This window comes from Triticum dicoccoides, chromosome 3A (genome assembly GCF_002162155.2).
Source record: "Triticum dicoccoides isolate Atlit2015 ecotype Zavitan chromosome 3A, WEW_v2.0, whole genome shotgun sequence".
NCBI lineage: Eukaryota > Viridiplantae > Streptophyta > Magnoliopsida > Poales > Poaceae > Triticum > Triticum dicoccoides.
The window spans coordinates 761,796,286-761,805,900 of NC_041384.1; positions in this window are offsets into that span (position 1 = coordinate 761,796,286).

Consider the following 9,615-nt stretch of genomic DNA (forward strand, 5'->3'; position numbering starts at 1 on the left):
AGAGAGAGGAGGAAGGGGGGCCGACCCCCTCTCCTTGTCCAATTCGGACCAAGGGGGGAGGGGCGCGCGGCTCATCTCTGGCCACCTCTCTTCTCTTCCACTAAGGCCCACTAAGGCCCATATACCTCCCGGGGGTTCCGGTAACCTCCCGGTACTCCGGTAAAATCCCGATTTCACCCGGAACACTTCCGATATCCAAAGATAGGCTTCCAATATATCAATATTTATGTCTCGACCATTCCGAGACTCCTCGTCATGTCCGTGATCACATCCGGGACTCGGAACAACCTTCGGTACATCAAAATGCATAAACTCATAATATAACTGTCATCGTAACCTTAAGCGTGCGGACCCTACGGGTTCGAGAACAATGTAGACATGACCGAGACACGTCTCCGGTCAATAACCAATAGCGGAACCTGGATGCTCATATTGGCTTCTACATATTCTACGAAGATCTTTTATCGGTCAGACCGCAAAACAACATACGTTGTTCCCTTTGTCATCGGTATGTTACTTGCCCGAGATTCGATCGTCGGTATCCCATACCTAGTTCAATCTCGTTACCGGCAAGTCTCTTTACTCGTTCTGTAATACACCATCCCGCAACTAACTCATTAGTTTCAATGCTTGCAAGGCTTAAGTGATGTGCATTACCGAGAGGGCCCAGAGATACCTCTCCGACAATCGGAGTGACAAATCCTAATCTCGAAATACGCCAACCCAACATGTACCTTTGGAGACACCTGTGGAGCTCCTTTATAATCACCCAGTTACTTTGTGATGTTTGATAGCACACAAAGTGTTCCTCTGGCAAACGGGAGTTGCATAATCTCATAGTCATAGGAACATGTATAAGTCATGAAGAAAGCAATAGCAACATAATAAACGATCGGGTGCTAAGCTAATGGAATGGGTCATGTCAATCAGATCATTCAACTAATGATGTGATCCCGTTAATCAAATAACAACTCTTTGTCCATGGTTAGGAAAAATAACCATCTTTGATTAACGAGCTAGTCAAGTAGAGGCATACTAGTGACACTCTGTTTGTCTATATATTCACACATGTATTATGTTTCCGGTTAATACAATTCTAGCATGAATAATAAACTTTTATCATGATATAAGGAAATAAATAATAACTTTATTATTGCCTCTAGGGCATATTTCCTTCAAGTGGGCCATCTGGATATGGTAATTTGTTTACTATATTTTCAGTTTGGTAGTCTGCCGATTGGTGGATTGACACAAGTGCAAATATTCATGTGTGTGCTGACATTTCATTGTTTTCTTCTTACCAGGCCACAGGGAACAGGTCCGTATTGATGGGGAATGGCGCGAGTGCTTCTGTTCATGGTGTTGGCACGGTCGATCTGAAGTTTACTCCGGAAGGATCGTGCAACTGAAGAACGTGCAGCATGCCCTCGCCATCAAGAAGAATCTCGTTAGTGGTTCCCTTCTAGGTAGGGAAGGGTTTAAGATGGTATTCGAGTCTAATAAAGTAGTTGTTACGAAATATGGACTGTTTGTTGGAAAAAGTTTATGAATGCGGAGGTCTATTCTGCTTTTCTCTCGCTGATTTTTGTAATAAAGTCGTCAACAATATTCATTCGAATGTTAATGAAATAGAAGTTTGGCATTCATGTCTTTGTCACATTGGTTTTGGTAGTATGACGTGGTTATCAAAATTGAATTTAATCCCAAGTTTCACTTTAGCCAAAGGTTCTAAGTGCCATTCGTGTGTGAGCAACGAAACCTCGCAAGCCCCATAAGGCTGCGGAGGAGAGACGTTTGGCACCGTTAGAACTCATACATTCTGATTTGTGTGAGATGAATGGTGTGTTGACTAAAGGTGGAAAAAGATACTTCATGACGCTGATAGATGATTCTACTAGATATTGCTATGTATATCTTTTAAACACTAAAGATGAGGCTCTACACTACTTTAAAATCTATAAGGCAGAAGTTGAGAATCAACTTGAAAAGAAAATAAAACGAGTCTGGTCAGATCATGGTGGAGAGTATTTATCTAATGAGTTTGATTCTTTCTGTGCAGAATACAGAATTATTCATGAGAGCACGCCTCCCTATTCACCTCAGTCAAATGGGGTTGCCGAACGAAAAAACCATACCCTAACAGATTTGGTTAATGCCATGTTAGATACATCGGGTTTATTCAAGGCATGATGGGTGGAGGCTATATTGACATCATGTCATTGTCCTGAATAAAGTTCTGACAAAAGACAATGAGATCACTCCCAATGAACAATGGGAAAAGAGAAGAATGACACTCTCATACTTACATACTTGGGGCTGCTTGGAGAATGTCAATGTGCCAATCCTCAAAAAGCGTAAGCTTGGACCAAATACCATGGACTACGTTAATTTGGGCTACGCTAAAAATAGCGTCGGCTATAGATTTCTGGTAGTGAAATCGGAGGTACCTAACGTGAAGCTAGGTACGATTATGGAGTCTAAAGATGCTACATTCTTTGAGGATATTTCTCCTATGAGATATATGCAAAGCACTTCTAGGCTGGAATATGATGAGACTCCTGAACCTACAATTCTGATGGATTATTATGAACAAACACATGATGGAAATCCCGAGGAGGATGACAAGAAAACCCTTGGTAGGGGCAAGAGACAGAGGACTGCAAAGTCTTTTGGTGATGATTTCCTTGTATACCTTGTGGATGATACTCCCACTTCTATTTTAGAAGCTTATGCGTCTCCGGATGCTGACTACTGGAAAGAAGCGGTCCGTAGCGAGATGGACTCCATCATGCCTAACAGGACATGGGAAATCACTAAACGTCCCTATGGTTGTAAACCATTGGGATGTAAATAGGTGTTCAAAAAGAAGCTTAGGCCCTATGGTACGATTGAAAAGTACAAGGCTAGGCTTGTGGCCAAGGGCTATGACCAGAAAGAAGAGGAAGATTTCTTTGATACTTATTCACCTGTGGCCACACTGACCACCATTCGAGTATTACTCTCATTGGCGGCCTCACATGGTATTCTCGTCCATCAGATGGATGTTAAGACAACTTTCCTGAATGGAGAGCTAAACGAGGAAATCTACATGCAACAGCCAGATGGCTTTGTGATAGATGGTCAGGAAAAGGAAAGTGTATAGGTTGCTGAATTCTTTGTATGGCCTGAAACAAGCACCTAAGCAATGGCATGATAAGTTTAATACAACTCTGACATCTGTTGGTTTTATTGTTAATGAAGCTGACAAATGTGTATACTATCGCCATGGTGGGGGCGAAGGAGTTATACTGTGTTTGTATGTTGATGACATACTGATATTCGGAACCAACCTCAAAGTCATTGAGGAGGTCAAGTCGTTTCTATCTCAAAACTTTGAGATGAAAGACCTTGGTGTGGCTGATGTTATCTTGAACATTAAGCTACTGCGAGATAATGAGGGTGGGATTACACTTCTGCAATCCCATTATGTTGAGAAGGTGTTGAGTGATTTTGGATATGTGGACTGCACGCCATCTCAAACACCATATGATCCTAGCGTGTTGATTCGAAAGTCCAAAGGCACGGCTATAGATCCATTATGATAATCTCAAATCATTGGTTCACTTATGTATCTAGCGAGCGCTACGAGGCCTCACATCGATTTTGCTGTGAGCAAACTAAGTCGGTTTGTTTCAAAACCGGGTGATGTACATTGGCATGCTGTTGAAAGAGTTATGCGCTATCTGAAGAGTAATATGAACTATGGACTTCACTATACCAGATACCTGTCAGTACTTGAAGGGTATAGTGACGCGAATTGGATCTCTGATGCTGATGAGATGAAGGCCACAACTGGGTATATGTTTACTCTTGGAGGTGGCACTGTTTCCTGGAAGTCTTGCAAGCAAACGATCTTAATGAGATCGACAATGGAAGCAGAATTAACAGCATTAGACACATCTGGTGTTGAAGCAGGATGGCTCAAGATCTTTTGATGGACTTGCCATTGGTTGATAAACCGGTTCCGGCTATCCTTATGAACTATGACAACCAGACTGTCATCACTAAGGTGAAGAGTTCAAAGGACAAAATGAAGTCCAACAAACACATAAGAATGCGACTAAAAGTTGTAAGAAAACTAAGGAACTCCAGAGTGATAGCGTTGGAGTATGTCCAAACGGCTAAGAATCTGGCAGAGCCCTTTACAAAAGGGCTACCACGTGTTGTGATAGATAATGCATTGAGGGAGATGGGTATGAGACCCACATGAGTTGCCATGGTGGTATCCCAACCTATGTGATCGGAGATCCCTTGAAGTAGGACCTGGGAAAACAAGCTAGGGGTTAACTGAGGAGAGAATTTTAACTAACCTACTCCGTTGGAGATGCACAACTCTCGGTAACTGTATGGAAGGTTGACATTTGTCTTAATGTGTTCCAAGGCTTGTAAAAGCAAGATGCTATCCTAAAGAGCGATCTTTGGAGGAACACACCTATATGAGCCTGACTACTGGTCACAGTTGTTGGGGAACGTAGCATGCAATTTCAAAAAAATTCCTATGATCACATAAGATCTATCTAGGAGATGCATAGCAATGAGACAGGGAGAGTGTGTCCATGTACCCTCGTAGACCGAAAGCGGAAGCGTTAGGTTAACGCGGTTGATGTAGTCGAACGTCTTCACGATCCAACCGATCCAAGTACTAAACGTATGGCACCTCCGTGTTCAGCACACGTTCAGCTCGATGACGTCCCTCGAGCTCTTGATCCAGTAGAGGGTCGAGGGAGAGTTCCGTCAGCACGACGGCGTGTTAACGGTGATGGTGATGTGATCCGCGCAGGGCTTCGCCTAAGCACTATGACGCTATAACCGGAGGAGTAAACTGTGGAGGGGGGCACCGCACACGGCTAAGAGAAATCTTGGTGTGCCCCCGCCCCCATATATAAAGGAGGGGGGAGGAGGTGGCTGGCCAGGCGTGGCACGCCATGAGGGGGGAGTCATACTAGGACTCCGTTCCTAGTAGGGTTCGGCTCCTCCTTTTCCTTCCAACGGAGAGGGGGGAAAGGGGAAAGGAGGGAGAAGGAGAAGGAAAGGGGGCCACGCCCCCTCCCCTTGTCCAATTCGGATTGGGCAAGGGGGGGGGGGGGCGCCACCTCCCGTGGCCTGCGTCCTCTCCTCCACTATGGCCCATTAGGCCCATTAACTTTCCCGCGGGGTTCCGGTAACCTCCCGGTACTCTAGAAAATCCCCGAACCTCTTCGGAACCATTCCAATGTCCGTTTATAACCTTCCAATATATGAATATTTACCTCTCAACCATTTCGAGACACCTCGTCATGTCCGTGATCTCATCCGGGACTCTGAACAAACTTCGGTCACCAAAATACATAACTCATAATACAAATCGTCATCGAACGTTAAGCGTGCGGACCCTACGGGTTCAAGAACTATGTAGACATGACCGAGACACATCTCTGGTCAATAACCAATAATGGAACCTGGATGCTCATATTGGTTCCTACATATTCTACGAAGATCTTTATCGGTCAAACCGCATAAAAACATATGTTATTCCCTTTGTCATCGGTATGTTACTTGTCCGAGATTCGATCGTCGGTATCATCATACCTAGTTCAGTCTCGTTACGGGCAAGTATCTTTACTCGTTCCTTAATGCATCATCCCGCAACTAACTCATTAGTTGCATTGCTTGCAAGGCTTATAGTGATGTGCATTACTAAGAGGGCCCTGAGATACCTCTCTGATACTCGGAGTGACAAATCCTAATATCGATCTATACCAACTCAACAAACACCTTCGGAGACACATGTAGAGCATCTTTATAATCACCCAGTTACATTGTGATGTTTGATAGCATACAAGGTGATCCTCCGGTATTCGGGAGTTGCATAATCTCATAGTCAGAGGAATGTGTATAAGTCATGAAGAAAGCAATAGCAATCTATACCTAATAATAAAGGATGGAAGATTTCATGGTTCTCTATAGGTCACCCTTTTATATCCGTTGATTTTATATTAATCATAAAGATTGACCGCTAAGATTTAAAGTATGTCTGGAGTTGATGAAAATTACCCATCAATGCCATCCATAAGTGAGAAAAAACAATCCGTCAAAGAGAACAATTCGTAAAAAAGAGAACAACTGATCAACATTACGCACTATAAGTCAAGGAAGTCGAACTCACCTCTTAAACCTAGCTCGACCCCATCTAAAATTGTGACACTCAGCATAGGACACTCGCAGCGTCTCTGGCTGGCCTGGATGGATCAGCTCGTGCATCCCGCACGGTCGATGCATGTCCGAAACACTACGGCTCATACTGGTAGCACGTGATGCTCTAAGCCGGCCGGGACAAGGCGCGTGGGCGCTCAGACGTGCTGTTGCTAGCAGGGCTTGGTAGCGGCGACTAGGAGCGGTGTGGCGACTCCTGCTGGTAGGCGTGAATCCCGCGATAGTGCACACATGATGAAGGACTGTGGACGAGAGTGAGTGTCGCGTATCTGCCGGCATAGGGGCTCGGCACACCAGCTGCAGCCGACAACATAGTGGGCGGCCAAGGCACGTATGCAACACTACGCTCGTGGTGGCATGTTGGCATGATGGTGCGGTCTGCAACCGGGTGATGGCCAGCGGGCATGGCTCGTGCGACGCGATAGTGGTAGTACGCGATTCTCGCGGCGTGCCAAGCCAGCGCATGGTTGGCAGCGGCAGCGGGCCATGGTGGCGATGATTATGAGTGCTGCGGCAACCCCTACTGATAGGCGTGAAGCTTGTGTCAGCGCACACATGGCAAAGGACGATAGGCGAGAGTGGGTGATGCACATCTGCAGGCAGGAGCTCGGCGAACCAGCGGCAGCCGAGAACGCGGTGTGTGGCGGCATCAGACCATGAGGCTGTGGAGCGAGCAAGCACGACAGTCGGAGGAGCCGAAGCACGGCGGCGCGCTTGACCAGCACTGGCGTGTGCTCCTTTTTATCTCCCGTTGCAACGCACGTGCATTTTTTCTAGTAAAACTAAATGATCATAATGCTAACCTAAAGGATGGGTCTTGTCCATCACATCATTCTCTAATGATGTGATCCCGTTCAACAAATGACAACACATGTCTATGGTCAGGAAACTTAACCATCTTTGATTAACGAGCTAGTCAAGTAGAGGCATACTAGGGATACTCTGTTTGTCTATGTATTCAAACATGTACTAAGTTTTCGGTTAATACAATTCTAGCATGAATAATAAACATTTATCATGATATAAGTAGATATAAATAACAACTTTATTATTGTCTCTAGGGCATATTTCCTTCAACAGTCTATGAGACTAGGGTGATCTCTAGTAAGTTCATGAACAGACCAGGAGTGACCAATATGCGCTACCCGAGGGGTCAGCCTTCGGCAGCCTAGTATTGGTAAGACACTTGGTGAAACCCCTTCACGCCAAATTGATAATTCATGGCCTAGTCATTGTTCAGTTGTGGAGGAGTGTAGCTATTTGTTCTAGGTGGATGTTCAACCTTAACGGGTCTCCACTGAAAATACTAGTATATCAAAACAAAGTTTGGAACAGAGGAAAACAACCTGGGCCTTTAGGATCTGGTGGGGGGTTGCTGAATATTAGTTGGGCTATAGGCCCATTTAACAATTTCAGAAAATCCCTAAGGGCCCATGCTGTCAAAGGAGTGGTGGGAAGTTTAGTCCCACATGGCTAGTTGAGAGAGATGTACACCAACTTATAAGGTGAGCTCTTCTCCCACTAGTATGAGTTGGTGTGAAGGAAGGTGAGGTGTTCCACACACGCGCTCCTCCTCCGCCGCCCGCCTCGCCACGCCTCGTCGCGACGCAAGCGCGCCGCGGGTTGCGGGAATGAGCCGAGCCGATCAAAATTGGAGAGTCCATTACAGACACGAAAATGAATATGAGATGAAATGTCTGTAGTTAACGGGAGAGCAGGCCTCTGAAACCCCGCCTCTCCAGATCCTGTACGGGAGAGAGGCGATTAGGTTTTTGGGGAGTGTCTCCTACGCGACTGCTCGCCTCTGTTCAACTACTTCCTCTACATTGACTACTTCCGCGTCACCTTCGTCCTCACCATGAGCACTGACGCCGGCTGCGTGGCTACCAAGAAGGCCGCTGCTGACAAGAGGATCGCTGACGAGGCCACTGCCTCCGCTAATGCTACGGCCGACTGGCCTACTGGAGGGTATAACACATTTACCCCGCTCCTGTTAATTTTCATGTGTGCAATACTAGTGGTTTGCATAGATGTTTCTACTATCTTCCTAGTACGTGCTTACATCATCAAAATTCAGTATGTCATTAGCACTGCCTATGTCATGCTCATGATTTATTATTGAATTAAATTAATCAAACAATTGCTTATTTTCTCAACAACTAGTTCATTTTGAACATAATGAATGCTTGGAAACCATGATTATTTTGGAGTTGTTCATGTTGATCAATGATAATCATGGTATGACCCAAATGGACTACGTATTGGGTGATCCAAATTTCCCTTCATTTGAAGTTGGGACAAAATGAAATCCCAATCCGGCCAAGAAGAAGGCAAAGCCGACAAAGGGAAGAGGTCCAGCATTCCCAACTTTTAAGGATATTTTGTTGGTCAAAGCTTGGTTGCCCTCAACAATGGATCCAATATGCGGCACCGAGCAAAAGGGGAACAAGTATTGGGAGAAGATTTGGAAGAAATACTATGGAGCCGTATCCTATCGTCACCGACCGTAGTGTGGCATCTCTCCAACATCGATGGAAGGTCATTCAAGAAGAAGTGAACAAGTACGTCCCATACTACTCAAAAGTGACCGGCCGCCCTCAAAGTGGGATGGGAGTGGCAACTCATGTAAGCTACTTCATCTTGTCATCATTAGGTCATGCTTGTTTTTTTTTTGCATTCTCATGCTCATACATAGTGTGTTTGCTAGACGCGGTGGCGGCCACTATGTAAATGGTGAAGAAGTCATTTGCGTTTAGCCAGTGTTGGATCATATTGAATAGCCGGCCAAAGTGGACACAACTTGTGGCCAATCTCAAGGCCAGCAAGGAGACGTACAAGCTCATGTTGGATGCACAAAAGGAAGGCTGGATTGTGACCGAAAGAGGGCGGAGAAGAAGCTGAAAATTTAGAGGGAGAAGATTGAGTTGGAGAAGCAAGAGGCGGGATCAAACGGGAGCTCCAGAAGGCCAAAACGTTTGGAGATTGAGCTTGATAAGGAGAGGTTGCAAATCGCATGGGACGCGGAGGATGCGATGATCATGTTGGAGAATGAAAGCCTCTTGGATGAGCATGCCAAGAAATGGCTTGTGGAGGAGAAAATAGGGATCAAGGAGCGTAGGGACTACGAGGCGGCGAGGGCGGCTATGGCAGCAACGGAGCATATGGCAAAGATGCAGGCGGAGCAGGAGGCAAGGATGGCGAAGGAGCAGGCGACATGGATGGCGTCCGTCGAGTGATCCGGCCGGCCAGCGACTGATCTGTCATGCTCGGACATGAATTTTATTTTGGCATGTCCGGATTGTTGAGCTATGATTTGGTTGGCTTTGCTTCGAACTTTTGAAGTGGAATAATTTATGTTGTATGATTAACGTGCATGGATTGCAT